The following is a 26,363-nucleotide window of genomic DNA, read 5'->3' on the forward strand; positions in this document are numbered from 1 at the left end:
GTTTCAGTGCTATACAGAGTCCAGAGCCGTGCAGCTCCGAGGCTGAGCAGCAATAGCATTAGCTAGATGCTAACCGCTAAGCTAGCTAGCTTATTCACTGAGATCAGTATTATTCAAATTTTACTCGTCAGGTTGTAAGGAGCAGTAAACACACACTCCGTGCAGCGTTATACAGAGTTTCAGTGCTATACAGAGTCCAGAGCCGTGCAGCTCCGAGTCTGGAGCAGCAAATAGCATTAGCTAGCTTATTCACTGTTCAGAGATCAGTATTATCTAAATTTTACCCGTCAGGTGTAAGGAGCAGTAAACACACACTCCGTGCAGAGCCGTGCCGCTCCGAGGCTGGAGCAGCAATAGCATTAGCTAGATGCTAACCGCTTAGCTAGCTAGCTTTTTCACTGTTCAGAGATCAGTATTTTCTAAATTTAGCACTTTTAATACTGCTGGAGCAGTATTATTAGAGTTAGATGCTAATCGCTAAGCGTTCACCGTTCAGAGGTGAGTTATCGGCCTGTAAGTCTGTGCTGCTTTGCCTGGCTAGCATTAGCTAGATGCTAAGCGCTAACTCTCTCAGAGGTGAGTTTTATCAGCCTGTAATCTGCTTGTTTACCGTGTTAAAACAAGCTACGGGGGACGAATCGCTAGCTAATAATGTCTTACCAGAACACGCAGGATTACTCAGTGTAACGCTGTCGTTTAAGTTTGGGTTAACTTTACTAGTTTAGGTGACTAGCTAGCGTGCTAGCGGATAGTTATGCTAACGCTGGTGCAGCAAGCCTTAGTGGACATCTGGAAATCTAAGCTCACTGTAAATAAACTGAAGCACGTTACTCACCCAAATAAACAGTTTTCAGGAGAGGAATCTGTGTAGATTAATATCCAGCACTCGTTTGACTTTGAAAGAGCTAACGTTAGATTTGTATACTGAGACGCTCCACCGGCAAGCGACCACCCCCGGTGGGGGAAGGGAAACATGGCGCCACCCCTGTTCACTTTGATATAGGCACCCTTTCTAGTGTCACTTAACGCGCCTTATAATGCGATGCGCCCTATGTATGGAAAAATAGCAGAAAATAGGCGTTCTTTGATAGTGCGTCTTATAATACGGTGCGCCTTATAGTCCGAAAAATACGGTATTTGGTGCTCATCACATAGTATCTGTCACTCCCTTGATAGTTTTTGGTGCTCATCACATAGTATCTGTCACTCCCTTGATAGTTTTTGGTGCTCATCACATAGTATCTGGTGCTCACTTCATATTATCTGGTGCTCAACACGGAGTATTGAGAACTCACTCACTGGTGATCACCAGATAGCAGCGGAGAATCTAGGATCAGAGTTTTAGTGATGCTGAGCATCCAATGAACCCAGCTACACTGCTCCCCTTTAAAAAACAACTGCAAATTAAATTGAGGATAATTCCCAGAACAGATAAGCGTCATATAAGAAAAAGAATAGAATCATTTAGATTCAGATTAGACACAAACTATTATGCACAAAGTTTAGCACAGCTTTAGACATAATTTTATCAAATATTCCTCCCACAGCTGCATTCTCCGTTATCTGGTCTAATTTGCTTAGCTAAAAGCAAGAAGCTCCTCAAAAAGATTTTTCAGGCAATGAAGTTCCATCATTTATTTGTATAATCAAAATCATATGTTCAGTAATGAATATAAACAAACAGACCAACAGCACCACAGCTAGCTTCAGACATTACCAGCATAAAGAGTGCTGTGATTGTGTGTGTGGAGAAATGGTAGATGATACCATTTGAGGGGAGGCTGCTATATTGTCATTCTTAAAAATCAGATTAATGATCTACTTTTTTAATTTTTTTCATTTTTAGCTTCTCAGAGAAACACGGACATAAGAAAACACAAATTTATGCTTTCACATTTAGGGTATCTGAGCAGCCTTAAAAAAAGGGCTAGTATCTGGTGCTCACCTGATAATATTACGTGCTTACCAGAGAGTGCCTGATGAGTGCCTAAAAAACCTTCAGAGATTCATACATTTTAAAGACAATGTTAATTCAAAGCTAATGCACAGTTGAGCCAAGTGAGAAACTCAGCAAGAAGCTGACAAGCAAGAAAAGGGTTAATAGTTTGTAGCAGCAAAGTCAATGTGACTGAATACTGTGTGATAAAAAAAACAGAAGAAATGTGCATTATTTCAATCTAAATTTCATTATCTTGTTTGTGCTTCTGTTTGTCCTTCTGATAGCAACAACACAAGGAACCCTGGACTGCTGATTTATTTTATTAAACACCAAAACAAAAGCGTCCTTGATGCTTTCAGGTAGAAGACAGCAGTACGTTTCCCCTTCTTTGCTTCATTCACTTCAGTTAGCGTATATACAAAGTTTATGCTAATTTCCTCCATTCCAGAAAATAAAAATGTTCCACTGGTGAGACGACGGGGCTTATTATGAACCGTCTGCTTCACCAGGTGATGGATTCCAGGTAATGTGTGATTGTGGGAAGAAAGTTTACTGTGACTCAGTTTGTCCTCTGCACTTCACTGCAATCAGTGCTTGGAACTTGAACGTTCTTCTCATTCCTCAGCGTTCGTCAGGCCTGAGGTATTTACTCAAGAATTAGCTGCTTGCTCCATTTGTTAATGATTGTCCCGTTTGTTGCCGTTAGGTGTTTACTCACTGGCTTTTTGGGCTGGGGCTCTGTGGTGTAATTACAGAGTAGGCTACTTGCCTGTTATAATTTAACCCCTTAAACTTAAAGACCCTTAGAAGTTTCCAGACTTTCATTTCTCACACTCAAAGCAGCAGTCCCTATGACTTTTTTCTTTTAAATCTGATTGGGTCAAACTATTCTAATTAATATTATCAATGTCCTTGTATGACCATGCCTGTAATGTCTAATGTATTCACTCTAAAAACAACAAAAAACAAAAGAATGGCCTGGTAGGTTTGCATTTTCTACACTCTACTTAAACCACTGAACATTACACAGCAATTTATTAACTGGTATTAAATGTACTCTCATTCTCAAAGAGGATGGGTTTGGTGCAACTTCACTGCACAACAAGTTGCTGGCAATAAATTCACTGATCAAACCAGCAAGGCTTGTTGACTGGAGAGTTTCCGATTTATTAGAGATACAAAAATAACCAACGCTTTTCAGCATGGATGAAGGCCTGAGTGCCAAAATGTGTTGGTTATTTTTGTATCTCTAATCGGAAATTCTCCAGTCAAAAAGTGCTGCTGGTTTTTACTATTTTTTTTTTTTTTTATCAATTACACATTCTCAGCAGAGAGGTCTCTAAATCCATAAATCTGTCGCATTTAATTTCACATTTAGTAGAAATAAAAGTAGATATTCTGTAAAAAGTGCAGATTGTACACTTCAGCTCAACTATAACCAAATTCATGCTAATTAGTAGAAAAAAAGACATGCTGTTCTGGCTTAAATTCTTGATTACTTGTACTTTACACCAATATTATTGAATCAGTTAAATAAATTAGTTGATTCCCCTCTGGAACTCACTGGCTGTGCCGATCATGTGCACTGGCGACCAGCGATGGACTGTTCATCTTGCTCAGTCTTTTAACCGGGCAAAATGTTTGAGTATATTGTACTAGTTAACCATCTCTCAATATTTGTAATCATTTACATATCTGCCTAAAGCATAACTGCATCTTGGGCTTTTGCTGCAGCAAAAGTGCTTTATGATTTTATTATTGATTAAATATTTAGTAATCTCTTTCCATTTTTACAAATAGCTAAGCATGTAATGGTAACTTGATTAAAAAAAAACATTAATTTAAAGATTACATATTTAAAAAATATTTTAAGTGAGTACTATTTATCTCAACATTTTATACTTTTAATATAACACAAAGGAAAAATGCTTGATTTCAGAATTTGCTAATATTTAATTGGACCTATTCTTTCCTGTGTCACTGACTACAACACAAGCACAAAGTCTGGACAGACTGATGAATGATCCACCCAAAGTTGGGAGTGCAATCTATTTGGTCGCACCATAACTAACTTTGTAATTATTTATGCAACTTATCTCATCATTCAGAATACAATGGGTGACATTTTTGTCAGGTAAATTAGACTGAATGGGTTTTTTCCAGTCCACTGATAATCAATAATATTTTTTCTAAAACGTAGAGACTTCTAGGTTAAACCTAAATGTGCGTTTCAGACATTAACGAAACCACTGACTGTTCTCAACATCCGCCTGCTCTGAGCTCCCACCCCTGCAGCTAACCTGAGACTGAATGATTCACTGCCGATAATGCTTATCTTCTCCATCCCACACACATGTGAAGCCAAATGAAGCTGCAGGAAGATCATCTGAAAGACCTTGAAAGCTGACTACACACACACAAACACGCACAAACACGCACACACACGCACACACGCGCGCACACACGCGCACACACACACACGCACACACACACGCACAAACACACACGCACAAACACACACACGCACAAACACACACACGCACACACACGCACACACACGCACACACACGCACACACACGCACACACACGCACACACACGCACACAAACACACAAGTTCGAGTATAATATAGTGGAAATGATAATGAATTCACTTCCTCTAGACTCCCTGGAGAGTGCATGCTCCTCATGATGGCTCACAAACTGTGCCAGTGACATCACAGGCTGAGCTCAGCTATAGGGTTGTTAAGTGTGACGCCACATGCTTAAAGCAGCAGTTCTTAAGAGTATTCTTTTTAAATTGAAAGCAGCAATCTTTCTGAGTTGGGAGGTGATAGTGTATTAGTTGTAGTCCATAGCAGCCCAGGTTTCTCATTTATGACATCCCTGCAAATGAAAGTGACAATCTCTCACCAAATGGTAAACTGCCCAAACTGTCTCAGCACCCATAAAAAAAGCAGAAAGTTTTTTTTTTTTTTTAAACTGAAGTTTATCACTGATAAGATAAGAATCAAAGTATAGCAGTCTCTCCTGGCCAAGCAAATAGAACAATATGCTTTCTTTCCACTCTGCCGTGTCCTCACACACATACGCACAATCAAACAGCACTGCTGTTCTTTTCTGATGCTTTTTTAATTTAGTAAGATAATGCTGCAGACTGCAGTCTCTGTCCACTGCTTAAACTAGAGTTAGAGACGCTAGCTCTGGTGCTGTTGGACGGTCGGTGTTTGTATTTACTGTAAGCCAGTTTGCTAGGCTAGTTCTGTCTGTATGTGTATTAGATAATTAATCTTACAGATTAATAGAAGATGTGTGTGTGTGTCTGTGTGCAGTCAGCAATTCAGCCATAAATACTGATTTGTTTTTTCAAGAAAAAGAGGCAGGTTCAGGTGAGAACCTAAAATGAAAATAAATTAAAGGAATTCATTGCCAAGCTTGAGCAGCTGCGCTGAAAAATCCAGCGTTTCAAGATATTCAAATTAGATCAGGTAATGGAGAAAGCAACTGTGGGAGGAATGTTTGATAGAAAAATATTTAAAAATGTGCCTCCAACTGTTTTTATCTTCTTATCTTCTAAAAAGATGTTTCAAAATAAAAGTTTAACTGTTTATATAATAGTTTGCGTGTCTGATTAGATTATTCTGTTTATTCTTATATGTTACACTTTCCTCAATTTAATTTACATTACTATTTTCCCAGCATCCCCAAATTTCTGATCCTCTAATCATCTCTGACTCTACTACTGATACTAAATGGACTTTCCCTAAACTCCCTGGAGAGTGCATGTTACTCATGATTGAGTGACATCACAGGTTGAGCTCAGTTATATGTTTAAAGTAGTCCCTAAGACTATTATATATATTCAAGATAACAATTCATGCCCAATGATGCACCCGCTCTCAATATCAAAGTCACAAAATCAACTGGGCAAAATGTCTTCCATTGCATTGTAGACACATGCCTAGCAAGCAATGATCTCTCGTCAAGAGGTACACTACCCAAAAGTAACCACTGACAGTGTTACTCATAAAATGTACAAGGGACATTACAGGCTGAGCTCAGCTATATGTTTAAAGCAGCAGTATTTAAAAAATATATATTTTAATTAATATAATCATCAGTTTGTGCTGGCATGATCATCCCTGCAACATCTAATATATTCTTTTTAAAGTCTGAGTGGTCTGGTAAGTTTGTTGGATGTAATTGCTCTCTACATTTTGAGACCATTTTCCACAGCAACAAATTTACATTAACCTGCATTTAAAGTGCTCGCCCAGATGCTCTGTGCAATTACACATTCTTACCAGAGAGGTCTCTAAATCCCTAAACCTACAGACTGTCAATTTAAATTGCAGAAATAATCGTTTAATGAATCTTCTTTTTTGCATCTTTTTTTGCTTTGTTTTACTATTAGATGCGCTACCTGTGAAAACAACCAGCCCACACACAGTTTCCCATCAAGATGGTCCGTCTGTCTATACTTCCATCAAACAGCAAGCAATCTGAATAAAATATCAAAAGCAGCCTGGAATGCGATTGACCTTTCAGGGAGATTCATGGCCTGGTCCTGCTCTCAGCTCCTGCCACAGCATTAACCTTATCTAGCAGACGGGTAATGGACTCCTGACTGCTGCAACAGCAGTCGCCAAGCCAGCACCTCAGTCTTTCTTCCCCTCGCTGCCTGCTGATACCATCCATCCTTTCTGTCTCTGGCCTCCCAGACAGCAGGAATGATTGGCAGAGTCTCTGCAGTGTTTCTGTGCTTTCCCTCTCCAGCTCCAGCAGGGCCAGGAGGGGGCGTTTTGAAGGCTTTTCATAAAAGCAGTTTGAATTGAGTCTATTTCTGGGCTCATGTTGGGCTTGTCCTGCTGTGCTGAACTTAAGGTTAACTTTTGGTGTTGGTGTGTGTTGCTGGTGTTTAAAGTGTCAACAATACGTTGTGGGAGCTTCATACCTGCATAGCACATTTCAAGAGTTGAATAAACAGAGTTGTGTTTGAAATGTGTGAAAGTGACTTTTAGAGTTTATTCTACAAGCAACATTACAGCTTGAGTTCAGGGGCACTCTTAAGTGGTATTTGAGAAGTAGTATTTGAGAAACGTGATTTAATCTCCTGGTATTGTCTACCTTTACTGCTTTGTTGCAATTAGAAGCAACAATCTTTACTCACATTGCTTGGGTACAATCCACTCCATATTTAGAGTAAATATTGTCTGAATTAAACAGCTAGGACACATTAAAAATGTATATTTATCTATCTAACATTTCTTAATACATTATACAAAAAGTGTATATTTTGCATAGAAGTTCCAAAACTATTTGTCCAACATTGAACTAACATTGCTTTTTTTGGCCAAGGGTTAAAATGGTCTATTTTTTATTTTATCAGTACACATGACCTGTTGCCTAAATGCATCAGGTTTGTTTAAATGTTTCTTTAAAAATCTCTGACAGAGAAGTTTTTTTTTAGGATGAAGGCAAGCTTTTCTTCTTAAATCAAGGTCATATTTGTCCAGGTATTGCTAAACAGTCTGTTAAATCTCAATGGAAATCTGAAGGTTGAAGGCTTTGATTTACAATCCTACAAGCAATTCTATTGGAAAATTTTCCTGATCTTCCAGGCCTCAAATTGACCCCATCTATCCTCTTACTGCATTTCTTGATTTACAAACAGAGGGAACCACCTACCTTCTTTGATGGTATCAACAACGTTCTTACTGGCTGTGATCCATTTCTCATTATTTACAGCATATCATGCTGATCACACTGAAGCCCACATTGCATTTTCTGAAAAAAAAAAAAAGAAAACATCTTAAAGAAGAGGCTTTATTTTTGAAAATCTAGATCACTTAAGTAAGGCTAAATCCAATAGGGCATCAGCATTCACCTTAACCTTCATCTTCTCACCAATCTCTAGCTTATCCAGGCTATCACAGCTATACCAGTAAATCAGGCTCATGGGATAAGTCCAAAACAAAACCCACACTGCCTTTACTTTATGATGATAATATAGCCTGAGTGCTAACATATTATTGTTGATGGAACAAAATGTAATATTTCTATTAGTGCCAACACTGCGTCCACTCTATTAGACACTCCTCCTGAGTCAGATACAGTAGCTCATCTGTTGCTGCACCGTTTGTGTAAGTCATCCTCTAGTCCCTCCCTGCTTAATGGAAACTGATCACAGGATGCTGTTATCTGGACATTTCTGGTTGTTAGACTATTTTCAGTCCAGCAGTGACTGTGTGGTTTAAACATTTTAGCAGCACTAATGTGTCTGAACCACTCATACCAGCAAAACACACACTAACACACCATGTGCTGCAGTGTCACTGCAATGCTGAAAATGACCCATCACCCAAATAATAGCTGCTCTGCAGTAGTCCTGTGGGACCTAGACTGTGTATAATAATATACTCAAACCATTCCTACTGGTCCATTAAGAAATTTTGGCACAAATACTACTACTTTATTGTTCCAACAGCAACAATATGTTAGCCATCAGGTTATGTAGTTATCTTAGTGTCACTGCTATGCTGAGAATGACCCACCACCCAAATAATACCTGCTGTGTGTTGGTCCTGGTCAAGAAAATTAAGGCGCAGTATCCTTGACCCAAATATTCCGTAGGGAGTTCGTATAGAGGAAGATTGAGTTTGGCCTAGTGATGGGACGATACACTTTTTTCAGCTCCAATCCGATACAGATATAAAACTGATATAAGAATTGCCGATACCGATACAAATACCGATACTTCTAGTTTATTAATAGTACTATGATTAAGGTTAAATAATGAGGCTGAAACAGACCACACAGCCCTTTTAAGAGTATCCACAGGTGCATTTAGTGTAAATGCATTCAAAAGTCATTTATTTGACACACTTCATATGCAATTACACAATAGTTTCCTTTCAAATAAAATGTTAGAATTTTTATTAAATATAAAAAAAGTAAAATATTAAATACGTTAAATATTAAATTCAGGGCATTTTTTGCAACGGTTGTGCAGGAGACTTTTATTTTGACAGGTAGCGTAGAGGATTAGCTGCAATAGCTAACGGCTAACTGGCGATGCTAACTGTATTTCCGAGCTAAATTAATCACTGTTTTTTAATAACAGATTGATTTCTTAGTGCTGGTTTGGGTTGGTAGGATCTGTGGTTTGATATTAGATGTGGATTATGGCTGTAGTTCACTTAAGATTGTTATTTATTACATTCACAATGCCGGAATGATTTTGCTAGCTAGGCTAACAGACTGCAGATCTTAATGGAGATGGCTAACGGCTAAGTGGCAATGCTAACTGTATTTCCGAACTAAATGAATGACTGTTTTTTAATAACAGATTGGTGTGTTTGTGCTGGTTAGTGTTTGTAGATGCTGTGGTTTTATAGGATATGTGGATTATGAATATAGTTTACTCCAGTCTGTAGTTCATACCTTCACAACACCGGAATGCAGCTGCTGTCAGTTCAGTGCTAGCTAGGCTAACAGACTGCTGGTGTTAATCTGTTTACCTCTCAGACGCTGACTTTACGTGTACTGTTCTGCTGTACAGCGTTTCCAAAGTAAAAACTCTCCAGATAATGGACTTTTTTTGTAGATAAAGAGCTAAAGTTACTCAGTCAGCCGCAGACTGAAGCTGCTGGGGGTTCAGGGTAAACTGTTAAACTGGAATCCTGATCAAGGATGCGTTTTGTGTTAACGTTATGGCGGGTTTATTGTTCAGCTCAAGCTTTGGACTGGAATATGGATCGGTAAGTGGATCGGCAGCGCCCGCCCGATATCCGATTCGTCGGATTACGTCAATATCGGCCCCTATACCGATATTGTATCGGATCGGTCCCATCTCTAGTTTGGCCTACTAGGCTAGAGAGAAAATAGGGTAAAATTAGAATCAAAATGACTATATTAAAGAGCATTAAACTTACAATATAACTGACAGTAATTATTTTTATAATAATAAGTGCATAAAAATTAATAGATCAATAACGGCAAATCATAATCATTTGGGATGACCTAAAAATAGCAATGGTTTGAAACACTCCCATTAAAGGAGTGAAAAGACTCCAGCTATCTGTTTTTGGGAACATCCTCCACATGTAGATAAGCGATCTCCCAGAGTGAGACATCAAACACAGGGAGCAGGAGTCTAGCTGATGTGAATGATTTGAATCAGTGCATTATAAAAGAGAAGCACGGTGCCGGGCTCTCTTTCTTCGTGTCAGGGAGAGTCACTCAGCCGGAGATGGAAGATCAGAGCAAGGGGGGAGCTGGATTCAAGACAGATTTATAAAGTGTTTTCATGGGCTCATTGGAAGTCACTCAAGTCTTATTGAGGCTGATAATGGAAGCAAACAAAAACAGGCAGGCCTGCTGGCTGGCACCCCTCCTGGCCTTCCTTATTACTGATGCATTGTGATGCTGTTTGGAAATCATGCTAATGCATACGGATGGGAAGAATGGCGTATCCCAAGCTTTTAAAAACTATAGAGCCTGAATAGTATTAATTGTATTTTATTGTTTCTACAGTCTATATTAGTTGGGACAGATAGAAGAATGAGAAACAGGTAGAATATTGATAATTCAAGTCTCTATTAACGTTGCACAGCAGTAACCCCAGTACTATTGCCATTCTTCTCCTTTATAAGAAACAGTTAAATACTAGAACATTCCATTTTAGGCAGCCGTCAGCATCACCCAAACACTCACACACACACACATATATGACTGATTACGTATAACTGATTACTTTGATATACTGACAGTGGTCTTCCTCACGCAAAGAGTCTAAATGGACGGGAATAGAGAGCCAGTGGTGGCTTCTTTCACAGATTAGCAAGTCAATGTCTTTGTCTTCCTCACACAATTGGAAAATTACAGTAATCACGCTGCGCGCCTCACTCCACTCCCTTTAGGATGCTGCCAATATTACCATAAATTGCTTGTAACATCTCTCATAACTCACAGCTGTGCTATTTAATGAACCTAATCTCTTCTGTCGCACACTACTTAACTGCTATTAAAATCCAAACACGGCCATCCGCTTAGTGGACAGTGTATCGCAAAGCACTAAATTAACCTACATGAGGGTTGCCAGCAAGAGGGACGCAGGTGGTTAAAATCACATGCTTCATATATTTTGTCAACATTGTTATTCCTTCTTCATTTACATTTGTTTGGTCTGTGGTTACAAAGAGTCATTCAGAAACTACTTTTGTTCTGGCCAGTTTGGTTCTAGACTAGGCTGCCACTAACAATCAATTAATCCATCAATTATTTTAGAGACTAATCATAAAATAATCATGAATTCAGTGTGATAGTCAGAAATGCAATATACTGTAAGCCCAGATTGAGTTAAATTTCTTAAATAATTCAAAATAAAGTGCTATAATGTGTACTGAAATATTGATTATTAGACAAATATTTAATTAAAAATACATTTAGTTATTATGCGTTAATTGTAAGTTCATTTAATAGATTTTGTATCAATTGCTAAGCACAATAATTCAATTTTAAAATGTTATGGTCAGGTGACTAAAATAGATTTGTATTTAGTATTCTTTTTTCATTTTAATCAAAATATAGATTTGAAACACTTGAAAATGCTATAGAGTGAACCATATATTAAACACAGTCAACACAGAGTTGCAGCTGAGAAAATTATGCTTGCTCTTACAACATAGAAGCCAGGCAAACCCAGAAGTTTATTTAACTTCGAGATCTATATTTGAATGTATGCGTAGCCACAAATGTTAACTTAAACCAAAGTAGCTGAGCAATGTTTAAAAATATTCAATTTACATAAAACAGACTTTATTTATTTGGGTTATGGGTTTACAGTGTAGGGAATTTATGCCTAGTGTTATCTCTCATGTATGCCACACAAATAAACGTGCTTAAAATATGACAAAAATAAAATAATTATACATAATTTATATCTCATTTAGCACACAAGCATAAATACACACAATGGCACCACCAATCAATCTAAAAGCCCAGATTCTTGACTTAAGAGTTTCTCTTATTCTGTTTTCACATTTAAACTCATCAGGTTCCAACATCATCCAAAGCTGCCAGACTGCACACATGTAGCATACAGCCAGAGATACAGTATTTCCTGTTATCTCACTACCAGGAAATGTTTTGTATGGTTCAAACAAAGGGTGATGTCTGGCCCTCAATAATTCTCCTGAAAATGTCCTGCTCTTTTCACACACAGGCTCACTTAGACATAACCTGTACGTGTAATGGGAAACCGGCCGGACAATGTCTATTCTAACCTCTTTAGAAATATGTGATCACATAAACAGCTCCTCCAAGAAATGTCTTGAAAAGTCTTGGTTATCACAAGTAGTGGTCATGTGAAAAAAAATAAAATATCTCCGAGATATAAAACACCTTGGATAGTTTGGAGTGTGATTTTGCTTAAACTTAATAAAGGGGTTTACCTAATGAACAATACATTTAAAAAGCTCCTCTAGTAATTCTGTCCATCGTCACAAATAGCACCTATGTGTCTCTTTAGATGCTTGTGCATTGAATTGGTGCTGTTGTGGTCAGCCATCAAAAATTTGCCAAGTTTACAAACCACCTATTCTTTCATCATTGGTTTCTTCCATATTTTCAATGGTTTAAAAATTTGGAAAGTTTTAGAAACGCCATTTCCACATTTTTCAATTTGTAGGTTTAAATGAAGCTGACTGGAGACAAAAAACTGAGCTCATGCAGGATTTATGTATAAAGGTAATGTGGACAAATATTTTTTTTATTTGAAATAAAGTGTCCTAGAGAACTAAAAAGCTACATTTATTAAATACGAACATTCGAATTACAATAAAATGGTATTGACGTCAAGACATTTCAGCAGCAGTGTCATCATTTATATCAGCTGGTCAAAGTAGCTGTATTCTAGAGTGTAAACTTTTTATTTGTTTTGGTCCTGCATTTCACTTTGGCCATGCATGTTATGAGGTTTGAAAACATCTTTAAACCACAACTTACAGCTGAAAAGCTTTAGGAAGGTAATATTTAATATTTCGAGAAAATGAACAGTTACACTATATGGACAGTATTTGGGTACCTGCTCCTTCTTGTCATTGTTTCTTTTAAAATCAAGACAAGGATGGGTAAAATGCCATGGGTTTTGGAAGAAACAATGGAAAAGCAGGTGTCCCAACACATTTATCCATTAGTGTCGATAAAATTGTAAAAGTCAAACGTTACATACTACTACAACCTCTGTTCATATGACAATACAGACACTATGACATGTATAGCATATTACTGAAGATTTTGGTGCACTGCTGTCCGTTACAGGACACTTCACTTGCATCACTTTTTCTCCTGAAGGAGCAAGAGATCATCTCTCAGTTTTCCTGAGCTCTGTCCTTAGCGATGCCCTGTGTATCTGTGACTGGCTAAACTAAATGAGTAACATCCCTCAGGAAGAAGGGCAGATTCTGCAGCAGTGATTTTGTTAGTCTAGGTGATGTTATGTTGCCTTTGGATATTGAAGCTAGGGCATCAGAAAGCTTTTAGTGGCTCTAAATGAGGTTGCGGATGTATGATTTATTTAACTTTAATGCCAATTTACTAAAATGAAATGGCCTGAACTGTCTGCGCCCTTTCTAAAATTCAAAAACATGTGTTCATGGGTTGCATTATATTAGTGAAATGAGCATTATGCTCTGCTGCAGGGGCTATTAGCTTCTGGATAATAGATCTGAATATACCAACAGCACCACGATTAAGGGAAAAATGTTCTAATGGTTCACCGTCTTTTGGTCTGGATCATCAGTGTGTCTGGAGGACAAAACCCCAGACCACTGTTCAGAGGTAATTGGCTCATTATTGGATATTGCTTGGTGGTTCATATGCTTGTGTGGTAAAGATAATAATTAGTAAAACTAACGGCACATGCCATGTGAAACAGCCACTGTAATGTGAGGCTGATGCTAGTCATGCGTGAAAAAGACAGAGAATTGTCTTTTTTTAGGTAATGACAAAGAATGTGAAGCATTTTTACAGAAGTTAGTAATTCCCACATTTTACGTTTCATAATATATTAGATATAGAGATTACACAATTTAAAGGGCACCTAATAATTTTTTAACTCTAACTATTTTTTTTAAACAGTCCACAGCTTCCATATGTTTTCCAGCTGAGTTTGTTTATGACTATAGTAAATCAAATCTAAAATGTTCTATTAAATAATCAAGAGATACAACCATAGAAAAATATAAAAATGGACCTTTTTATAATAATAAATGTCCTTGAATTCTTTGCTGTATGGATTCCAGTCTTTTTCTGTTGAGTTTTTTGTGACTCAGGTGCCCACTGTGAAATAGGCCTAACCTTCTGCTTTGTAGCTACTATTTCAAGGTTAAATGTGCTTTCCTGCTCATCAGAAATTTTAGAGGTTAAATTTGATCAAATACGAAAGCTGAACAACAAATAATGTGTTTAATTACATTAACTATTTCATTTAACAAACTGTTCTTATGTAAATATATGGGTTTTTAAAACACAAAACATTGTTTGCTCAATTTCTATTACTATAGACTGGAAGTGAATACTAAATTTTTCACCAGTGTAATACAATTAATTAATTAATTAATACAACAAAAAAACGTAGAAAATAGTCTCTTTAATGACATGGGCAGTTTATCTTTGATTATGTCTTGTAAGTTAAAAATGAATCCTGGGGTTTTAAGAGTTCCATTGGTCACAATTCTCAAAAGGTCGCTTACATTCATCAGTTAGCTGGCATGCTAGTTGAGCCTACAGAGGTCCCTGCACTCACTGATTGAAGACCTTTGAATCTATGCTTGGCTAAACAAGCTCATTAGAAGCATTCTGATTTTATTTACTTAGGAACATTTGTCACCATGTGTACACCCCAAACAAAAATAAAGACATGAAACCTTCTCATAGCAGTGAATTATTCCCTAGCTGAATGGGCCTTTTTGTTCAAACAGTTGGCATCTTACATCAATTGACTTCAACACAGAATCTATTGTTGATGTTCACTCATATTTAGTGCTCATTATTTCATCCATTATTCCTGCATTGTTCAGATAAACCCTCTGTGGTAATGATGTTGTCTCACCAAGGCAACAAATCAAAATTAAGTCTGATTTATTTTATTGAAGCGACCTGCGTAAAAGATGAAGTGAGATCAGTACCTGACATAAAAAGTAACACATCCTTCGTAAGGCACTACTAAAGGTTTTATCTTTATGGTAAAATGTAAAACAGATTAATTAATTAAATCATTAAAAGTGTTGAACAACATTGAACACAAGCGGCTTAGTTAGGTTAAGTTTACTTATCATACTAGAACGTTAAAGGCAACTCAAAAAAAGAGGTATAAAAACTATTTTTTAAGCAATTTTAACACCTCATTTCTGTGTCCATACTTTCATGCTGTATTGAAAAAGTACTAGGCATTGGGGAATAAAAAAAATGTGTAGGTACAAGTCAAGTACAAGTCGGAAGAATAAGAAGACCTGTTTCTGGTGCACAGCATGATTGATGGTGCCAGAAATGCATCTCTGAATGCTCAACACATCCAACATAGAGGCAGATGGGCTTACAGAAGACCACATCATGTTTCAATTATGTCTGCGGCTGCAGTAGACACAGGCTTACAAAAACTTGACACTTAAAGACCAGAGAAATGTAAAAAACTTCTAATGAACCTTGATTACTAATTATAGGGTTAAAACTTGAAGCCAACATTTTAAATACATGAACCCAACCTTTCTTGTGTCAACAGTCCAGGTTGGAAAGATGGTATAATAATATGGGTGATGTGGTATAATATGGGGAATGATATCTTGTCACACTTTGGTCATATTAACAACAAACAGATCTCGATTGAAGGCAACAGGATATTTGAATATTTTTGCTGACCATGTTCATCCCATAATGACCATAATTTTAGCAAGGGTTCAGTGTTCTTCAGTAGCCCTCCCAGTCACATGACATAAACATAGTACATCTTCTACTATATAGGATCTAAGAATGTGACACATTTATTTGACATGCCTAAGAGAAAATCTTTCGAAATTTAGCAAACAAATTGGCAAGGCTGTTTTTACTCCTCATACTGAAACAATTTTTACACAACTGAAGCTGCTGAGGCAACTGAGTGAAAATGTTCCAAATGCAGAAGTCGGTTCAATTGAAGCTAGCTTCTGAAATGCTGGGGCAAATGAGTTGGCACTCAGCCTGCAGTTGAGCACTGGACTCCCTTAATTGCCATGAGATATTCTGCACACTGTTGATAAGGACAAGTGCACACAGACACAGCCAATTTAATTGTATGGAAATTACGATATAATTATAATTTCCATATAATTAAATGTGATGATTAAAATGCAATGCTACTTTTTTGTAAGCAACATTGTTTAAATGAGCTGTCCTTATCCCCAGTTCATATTAAAAAGGAAAACACATTCAGTGCTATTTTTTATTTCTTGGCCATAATTATTCAATATGCATATAGCCCAAGTACAACAATAGCAGGGGAACCCCTAAGCTAAACAGGCACTCCTGTTGGTTCAGACTATACTAGCTAATTACAGTAGCAAACTGGAAATCAATGAGCTCTTTAAAAAAAGATGCTTGAGTTTATTTAGCTGTGGCAATAAATCTGAATGAAACACCTGAATTAAATGATTAAGAGGGGTGTCCCAGTACTTTTGTTCATATAATGTATATCATGGATTGTGAACACCAGTGGAAGCCTCATCAGCCTCAAACACTGAAATTATTTTACAACCGTTTAATCTTTAGTAGTTGTCGATCATTAATCTTTAAAAAAAAATACTGAAAGTCACAGACTATTATTTATAGTTTGCTACTAAAAAAAAATATGAAATGACCAATAGAACAGTGCCAATACTACTTGGAATTTCACATTGACTTTCATTGTAAGTTAGAGAAGACTTTTTCGTTCCCGTATATTGAATATTTTTGAGATTTGTTTTCCTTTGGACAGCACGATGTGTATCTTATACAATGATAATAAAATTGAAAGTTATCATGTTGAATTATCCACTTTTTTCTGTCACACCGTGTCAAAAGCTCAACAAGTTGCTTTAGATTAAAGTATCCACTAAATGAAATGTAGTTTAATGTTAAAAAATAAAAACTTTAGGGTACCACCGTGCCAGGGACTTCCAACCATCAAATTCTGGGTAATTTTGAAAGATAGAGCCTCCGGTAGAGATACACAGTAACATAGAGCTCAGTACAGCTGTTTTAACTAACTAACACTTACGAACCTGAGTATTGATCATAAAACTGAGAGAGAAGTTTTAGTTAATTAGCTACAAATAGACTATGTTAAGACTTACCGCTAACACTGCAACACTTAACAAACAAACTAACTAACTAACTAACACTTACGAACCTGAGTATTGATCATAAAACTGAGAGAGAAGTTTTAGTTAGTTAGCTACAAATAGACTATGTTAAGACTTACCGCTAACACTGACTGAAACGTTACCTAACAAGTTAAAAAGCTAACCGCTACTAACGCCACAGTGCTTCCGATAACTTTAGCGAACAGGCTAACAGCCAACACCACAATACTGACCGATAACGTTAGCTAAAAAGTAAAAAACAGTTACCCGCTAACACCATACCACTTACCGATAACGTTCCCTAGGTAGCAAGCTAAAAGGCTAAGCGCTCCCACAATACAACTGACCGATAACGTCAGCCAAAAATCTTTCTGCAACACCACAACACTGACCGATAACGTTTGCTATGTAACAAGTTAACAGGCTAACACAACTGATCGATAACGTTAGCGCACAGGCCAAAAACGTCAGCTATCAGGCTAACCACTAACAGAACTGGCCGATAACGTTGGCTCACAGGCTAACGGCTAAAAGCACAGACCGACAGTTTTAACTAACAGGCTAACCGCTAACAGCATAGATTGAACACGTTACCTAACAAGAATACCGCTAATAGCACAGGCCGAACGCGTTACTTACATGCTAAACGCTAAAAACACAGACCGAAAACCTCAGCTAACAGGCAAACCTCTACCAGCACAGACCCATAATGTTAACTAACATGCTAAACGCTAACAAAACAGACCGATAATGTTAACTAACAGGCTAACCGCTAACAGCACAGGCCGAACGCGTTACTAACATGCTAAACGCTAACAACACAGCCCGATAACGTTAGCTCATTTGCTAAGCGCTAACAGCACAGGTCGATAACGTTAGCTTAAAAGCTAACCGATGGAGGCGTGAGGCTAAAAATAAAAAAATAAAAAAAAATAAAACACACACATTAAAGCTCCAAACCTGCACACTGTCGAGTGAATGATCTCCGGAGAGTTCTGAGGAACATATTGCAGACTGAACGTATGCCTGTGTTTTTTTCCCCACCCGTTTTCAGAGAGGCACGTCAAATTCAGCGAGCGCCCCCATCCTGTGGCCATACAAAATGCACATGAATAAGTGAGCTATTTTATATGGAAGTCTATTTCTGTCACTTGGAAAAATAAGAATAATGACTTAGTGTCTCATAATTATGACTTAGCATTTCATAATTATTAGACAAATAGCAGAAATGACACATTTCTGGCACGTAAGACACATTATATTCATAAAATACCATATTTGTTAAAAAAACATTAAAATGTTTTAATACTGTGGTATACTGTATTACTTATATACCACCTAACCCTAATCGCGTCAATCATTTCAGAACTTGGAGATAATAATAAGGTAAAGGACCCCATGTTACAAAAAAATAGTATAAATTATTACATTAATTAATTAATGAAATAAAGATATCTTGTCCAGTCAACAATCAGTCTCAGCTATAGCCGTTTACAACTTCACCAATTTTACACAGTGCTTGCATTGCTGGGAGTCTCTGAGACAGTCAGTCAATGCATCTTTTTGAACTGCCACCAATGCAATATTATTGGACAGCAGAACACGCTTGGAGGAAAACACTAATGGCAGCTCTGTTGCATCAGTAATCCCAAATGTCCAAGTTGGTTTGCATTGCCTTGAATGATGGGGGAGAGGTAGGGACAAGCCAGATGTGCTCTTGTTACAGACACATCAAATGAAAATTCTGTAAAATATGTTTTTGTCATTTGTTCCCCTCGTTTCTTGGACCCATTCAGATCCCTTTATTAAAGTAACAGTGCATGTTCTCAAAAGCACCAAACTGCCATTGTTATGCCTATATTTTCCCATTTTAGTAGTTCATAGTTGTCATTTTACTGTGGCAAAGGCAGCTTTTTGATGCTTTACCTTCTGAGAAAAGGCAACTCTCTCTGTAATTGTTTGCTTTGATCCTTCCGCTTAAGATCAATTTACCCATTCAGGGAACCAGGAAATAGATGCTTTCTTGGGTTCCTAATAAGCTGTAAGTAATAAGCCCCTGGATACCATTTTGCAAGTGCCAGTCGTGCGTTAAAACGGCATTTCACATCAGGTTTGTAGAGATTTACAGTTGTAGATGTTGTAGCAGAAAGCAAATGGGTTTTGCTTGGAGTGTAAAAACAATTAGAAAGACATGAGCATGCATCCTGTGGGGGGGAGGAAAGCTATCCCACCCTCTGCTTTACGTATGATGAGGCTTTGGTGTGCTTGAGTGAATCTTTTGGAAGAAAAAAAATTCTCAGAAGGAACTCCGGAAAGATGGTGCAGTTATGAAGAATGATAAAAGCCTCTGAAAGCTCACCTACTGAGCTTGTTTGTATGGGTTTTTATGTATGCATCTCACAAAGGGGAGCACAGTGTGTTTAAAGAAATGTACTGTGGTTTAATAAGTTAAATTGCTTAACATGTTTAATGGACCAATAATTATCATCATTTCTATTTCCAGGTCATAAAATGACAAGAATGTGTCATCAGATATTGTAGAAACAAGCTAAGTTTAAGCACTGATATTTTTGACAGCAGCATTCTTTGAATTGTTTGTTTTGGGCGAAAATCTGTTTGAGTTTTAGCCTCTGATCCTGCCTACTGCCCATTCCCCAGTTTTATTTCCATGCAACGGGTTGCCAGTTGTAAAACACAATAGCAGACAAACAAAATGTGCTGCAGCCATTAAAGATATAATGCAAATTGGAACGGAAACTTTAGTAGAAGCAGCATTAGCTTGATGGTACTCAACCTAAAAGCTTAACATCCTCCTAAAAAGCTTCATTATAAGAAATAAAGTAAAACGAGTAAATACTGGCAATGCACTTGATAATGAAGGCGGCTTAGAGTCTAGAAGGAAGACTAGCTATAAGACGAAAGGTCTTATATAGGTAGCAAGCTAGATAACTTAGGTAGCTATGGAACTGATTTTCTCCAGAACAGGTAAGCACTGAGTCATGTTATTGGTTAAACTGAACAGTATGTCATTGGGTTCTGTGTGTGTGTATTTTCAGGGCAGGGGGATTTTTTCAGGGTAACACTTAACTAATAATGTTGAATAATGTGCAAACAACAAAAGCATTGCAAACAACATTTGCTAGTCATCTTACAGAGTGTTCTCAACCTGGCAACCCTTGGCAGCTCCATGGGTAGGAGTGATCAGGAAAGACAACTGTCTATTGTTGTGAAATTGGACTGTAGTAGCCATTTTACATGCTTGCTGCCATTTAGTAGTCTACTTATTGTTTCTTTAAGTATTAAAAAATAATATGGGTTTAAATATAGGCGTCACTTATTAACAAAAGCAGAACATAAAACCACCCTTTCAAGCTGTGAATTATAACCTTAAACTGAATACCTAAGAAATCCTCAACTGAGTAGTCTATAGTCATGTAGCCTTAGGCTAATTATGTTCTTTTTCATCTTCTTTTCACTTCTTTCACTTATTTAGCAGGATTAGGTAAAAACCTGTGCAGCCTACGTGTCATAATGATCCCTTTGAGGTCACTTATATATTTTTTAAGACCTCAGCTTACAAAAAGAACCAACTGTGAATAATTTTTTTTAACAGACTAAAGGTAAAAACAACACTTCTCATTAAAATCTGGACATAATTATGGACTTGTAACCAGACACAAAGATACAGTTGAGGAAGTTTAAGGCAGTTCTCAAAGGTTCTTAAACTTGTTCCTGACAAGTCCCCACTTTGTACATATTTACTCAGTATACTGTTATTTTATACTGCTTATAAGTATATAATTTTTACATTATTACATTACCATTTATGTTCTATATTAAGCAAACCTCTTTCTGTGACAATTTCCAGACATTATCCTAATCAGACCATCTCTTTGGTTGTTCTACTCAACTCGCCATTAATTATATAAGGTTCCTGCATGTGCATTGTGGGTCTACACATCCAAGTATGGTTCAATGGTAGACAGTAGAACTGGAAGTTGTAAAGATAATGTGCAGGAACATCAGGGTCCAGAAACTTCAGTAAAATGTCTCAACCAAAAGAAACACATAAAATATGATGGAAAGTACTTGGAGTTCTTGAGCTTTTCTAAGCCACACTTGTGACTCATTGCAGACTTAGCCAGGGAATATTTTTCGCACAGGAAAAAAAAAAAAAAAAAAGAAATTACTTACTCCTGTACTGTGATGGTTCAGGAAAATGTATGTGTTGAAACCAGTGGCATTAGCAATATTAAACAGGTGGGGAAAAATAATTCCAAACAACACCAGCAAGACCTGGATGCAAAAGTCAAACGTTCAAAGGCTGATACTTAAAAATATACCTCAGAAATCCACTATAGACTGCCTAAAGTCTACAAACTAAAGATTTTAATTCCCTAACTGTACATAAACTGGTGGCATTTTGCAGAGAAGAGAGATACCAAACATAGTTGCAATTTTAAAGATACAGGGCCTTATTACAACAGTAATAATGTTATTTTTGTGCATTTAGATGTGTTGCATGTACTATGTACAAAATGTAGTACTGCTTTTGTTTCAAAATAACTCAAACTTATAAGTAAACCATTTAGTGTATTTAATGCATCCAAGTCAAAGAACAGTTCTGAAAACTACTCGGTTCTCACAAGTGCCGCCTTAGAGGTTCTAGGCTGAAGACCTCTGTGTGTGGTGATACCGGCACATGAAAGCTAACACTTCTTAGTGTTTGTGTATGTGTGTGCATGTGCAAGTGTGTGAGTGTGTGCAGGGGGTGGTGAGGGGCTACAGTGGGGCTCTGAGGAGAGAGATAAGTGAGAACAAAGTCATCCTTTCCAGAATGTCAAAACAAAGGCTTCCCATTTGAGCCTCAGGCTGAACTGCCTTGAACTCTACACAGGAGACTCAGTTTAGAAAGGGCTGAGCTGCTGCAACCCGCTAGACATAACTATCGTCAAACTGGTGTGTTTTGCTCTTTTCTGTGGCTGCTGTGTTGTGGGTTTTTGCGCTTAATGTTCTCTCTGTGCTGTTATGAATCAGTGAGGCCGAAGGTGGAGAGGACCTTTAAATACCTTTCACTTAGATATCCTACAGTACACTGCACAAAGAATTACAGTCGTTCTAAATGATAAAATGTTAAAGCTGACATATTTTTCTTCCCCAAGAGTTAAACCAAAATATTTATAATTCCATGTTCTAAGATTTCCCTCCCCCCTTTTGCTATGGAAGCTAAAAATCTAAAAATCTGTGTGAAACAACATGAATTCAAAGTGGATGTGGCTCCACCTTGCCTATTCCATTCGCTTTAAGCAATGTACCAGTTCTACTAATGCTACCACCACCACATTTAACAGGTGGTACATCATGTTCTTATGGTTGAATGCCTCACCTTCACAGTATGTCATAATGACAATTCTTATCATATTGTCATAATTAACTCCTCACAGATTACAGATTACACAATCAGAATCAGGATAAGATTATTTTTTTGTTTATTTATTAATGTTTGCATTTATTCTAATATATGGCAGTTATACTGGTTAGTAAAATAACACTCTGCCCAGATAAAGAGGCTTAAACATTTTTAAGGTGCTTAAAACTTTATAAAACGTAAGTATTCAGTCAGTACTGAAAAGTACAATATTAAAAGCCACTGAAAAAGGGCCACTTAACACCTCCATGCCCTCCACTGAAAACTCTCTTCATGTGGTCAAATGAACAATCTTTTAAACTGAAAATTCAACTTCACTTCTCTTAAATTGGTTTTGATAACTATTTTTCTGATTTATTGAGTCATTTATTATTGGACTGATATCAGAGCTTTCTTACACTCTCTTACTCAGTGTGGCTGTGGACTATTCTACCCATGTGTGTCACTTGGTTCCTGCAGAGACACAATAAGATCTGATCTCCAGCACAGATAGGATTAAGTGCTCCCTGTGATCTACCAGGTTTGATTATGTGTGAACAAATCATTCTGATGGTTAACCTTACATGGGAGAGCTGTTAATGGGAACCACAGGTAACAGTATCATAGAAATGATTGGAACTGAGGAGAAATCCCCTATTAGGTCCGTTTGAACGCTGTGGCCAATTTAAATTCAGGTCCTATACGTTCGTGTCTAGGCTGTGTCTTTGTGGAGTTAAAGCTAGATTCAGGAACATGATTGCCTGCACTGTCTGTGGGAAAAGTGCTTTAGGGGAAAGTTTAATGAATTCCACAAAGGTGAGGGAAAGACTTTGGCTGGCTGGGGAAGTCAGACATTAATAGAGTCAAGGTTAGACCTGTTTTCCCTGAGCAATAGGAACGAAGGGCAGAAAATCTATGTCTCTCATTTGTAATTGTGAGCGTTTTATGAAAATAATTTTATGGACCTGTGTAAAAGATCAACCACTTTTAAAAGTGTGGGATAAGCTTGCAGTGGAAGGTGGGAAATACTTAAGTAACTGATTTTTAAATTGTTTCTCTAAACTGCAACATTTGGCAGTTGAGTGTATAATAAAACACAATAGTATCTTGTGTCAGATATTATTTGGAGGGTGGGGGCAAAGTTTCAACTATCTATCTGATGGTTTGAGAGTATGCATAAGAATTCTGACGTAGGTCTACCTATTAATTAATTCATCCATGTTGTGCACTGTGCTAGTTCCACTAGAAGCAAAACCGCCCAGGAGCATGATGCTCCCACCACCATGCTTATAAGGGTTTGAGTCATTTTGAAACTAAAGCAGTTTGTACAAAGTACATACAACATATCTAAATGCACAAAAATAACATTATTACTGTTGTAATAAGGCCTTGTATCTTTAAAATTGCAACTACGTTTGATATCTCTCTTCTTTGCAAAATGCCTGTAGTCTATTTACAGTTTATGGTCTATTCGTTTTTGGTCAGGGAATTATGCTATTTTAAAAAATCTTTAGTTTGTAGACTTCAGGCAGTCTATTGTGGATTTATTAGGTATATTTTGGGTGATTCTTCTGTTGCCGAAGACACTGTCTTTCAAGTATCAGCCTTTGAACGTGTGAATTGACTTTTTCATTCAGGACTGTGCAATATTGCTAACTGGTGTCAATACATACATTTTCCTGAGCCATCACAGTACAGGAGTAAGTAAGTTCTGATTTTTTTCCCTGCCCAAGCCTACATTGAGCCACAAGTGTGGCTTAGAAAAGCTTAAGAACTCCAAGTACTTTTCATCATATTTTCTTCATTTCTTTTCTGAAGTTTCTGGAATCTGATTTTTCTACACATTGTCTGTATCTGTATCTTGTACTTTGGAAAGTTTTTGGTCAGGGTCGTGGTAAGTTCAGACCCTACCCAGAATCACTGAGCTCGAGGCAAGAGTTCCCCCTGGACAGAGTGTATTTTTAGAAGGTGGGAAATGAAAATCAGTAAGGAAACCCACATTGACATGAGAACTTACCAAACTCCTTACGTACAGCAACAGGAGTGGGGATCAGGCCCAGAACCCCAGGCTTCTGGAGCTGTGTAACACACACACACTACCTGCGGCGCTACCATGCCAACGCAAACCTGCTGAACTGCATAAAATATCCATGTTACAGTTTTTCCCTCACTTCATAATTGCCCTGCCTCACCCTGACTTTCACTGTAGTTACTCTGTAATTTTTCACCCTAAAAAGATAATAGGGGTTTTATCTTACGGCATCTCTCAAAGAACCATTTCAAGCTCCTCAGTTTTTAATAGTGCAGGTACTGATCCATCTAAATGGAATCAATATAAATCCAAAAATGACTTTTACTAAAAAAGAATATAGAGATTTCTTATTAACAATTAAAGATGTTTCCATGTCACCACATGAAGAAAACGATCAGTAGGGTCAACCTCTTCCGAGGAATGGAATAACTGTTTATTGGAGAGGTAGGAGGTGTGAAACGGTCATCTGAGACATTCAGTGGGCTTTTGCTGACACTATCAGAGCCCAGAGCCACCCAGCAGGAACAATGGAGGGTGTTTCCTGCTGAAACGAAAGCCGTCACCCTCGAGTGCAGCCTCACTGATTACAAGAAGGAGCAGAGCAGAGAGGAGGCATCAGGGCGGCTGGGCAGGTCCACAAAGCACAGGAAGAGCACTGCCTCTTCCAGGATAATTTAAAAAAACCATTGCCGTAGATCACACACACACACACACACTAATTTTCAGAGGCACTCTCCGAAGAGCAGGGCTCGACCTCTTTTCCCCAGCCAGCAGCTCCGTGCGTAAATCCAGCAGGTGTTCCTAGTAACCTCGGTGACATCATCCTCCAACACAAAGGCTCATCAAACCAAACACCAGCCAAAGAAAGCAAAAAGCAGGAGGAGCGGAGAGAAAGAAAGAGCCAGAGACAAAAATACCATTTCTGCTCACACTTCAACTCCATATTCCCCTCAGGACTGGCAGTAGTACCGTCCACACAATGTCTGCTATTTCCACGCTCGCTTAGACAGGAAGCAGCTTGAAGCGTCTGTACAGCGGTCACATTTTTATGTAAATGCTGTTTGTTCTGCGTATGTCATGAGGCATATAAGTACTTAGATTACCAGTGAAGAGAACAACCTAGTCCTACTTTAAACCAAACAATAGACAGAGGAGTGCTGGAGTAGTGCAGAAATCATACTGGAACAGATCCACCTGGGTCCTGGTGGATATTGTGTGCATAATGTACTCTGGAATCCTAAGGGGATTATAGCAGTTGAAGTATGTAAGAGCTGCTGAAAGACTATCCTGCATTTGCATGGTATTGTGGTTAAAAGCTGTACTTCGACAGTAGAATGTTAGTTATTGCAACTGCTGTGCCAACAGGTTTGACCTTTTTTTATTTTATTAAGTGTTTTTAAATCCATACAGCTATCCATACAAGGCCAAATCCCATTTTATGGGATTTATCATAGTTTAAAATGTGTGGTTTCAATGGTTTATGGTAATTTCTTTTCATAAGAAGCATAAAAAGAATCTAGTAGTTCGCCCCAGTAGCTAGCTAGATAGCTAACGTTCCTGTTCCACCTTAAATCGTGCAACAGACGGCAGAGGCTGAAGCATTTAAGAT

General features: G+C 37.8%; 1 long non-coding RNA gene across 1 annotated transcript in view; it reads right to left on the minus strand.

Annotated features, from left to right (window-relative positions):
• The window catches only part of LOC111194768 (uncharacterized), a 56,096-nt gene extending 37,692 nt beyond the window's left edge, over window positions 1-18,404 (minus strand). The window contains exons 1-2 of the long non-coding RNA XR_007440662.1: window positions 18,276-18,404; window positions 7,627-7,725 (exon numbers count right to left, since the gene is read on the minus strand). This is a non-coding gene — a long non-coding RNA (uncharacterized LOC111194768). The remainder of the gene's footprint in view (window positions 1-7,626; window positions 7,726-18,275) is intronic.
• Window positions 18,405-26,363: the final 7,959 nt, after the last annotated feature.

The sequence above is a fragment of the Astyanax mexicanus genome, chromosome 9 (assembly GCF_023375975.1).
Source record: "Astyanax mexicanus isolate ESR-SI-001 chromosome 9, AstMex3_surface, whole genome shotgun sequence".
In the NCBI taxonomy this organism is placed as follows: Eukaryota; Metazoa; Chordata; class Actinopteri; order Characiformes; family Acestrorhamphidae; genus Astyanax; species Astyanax mexicanus.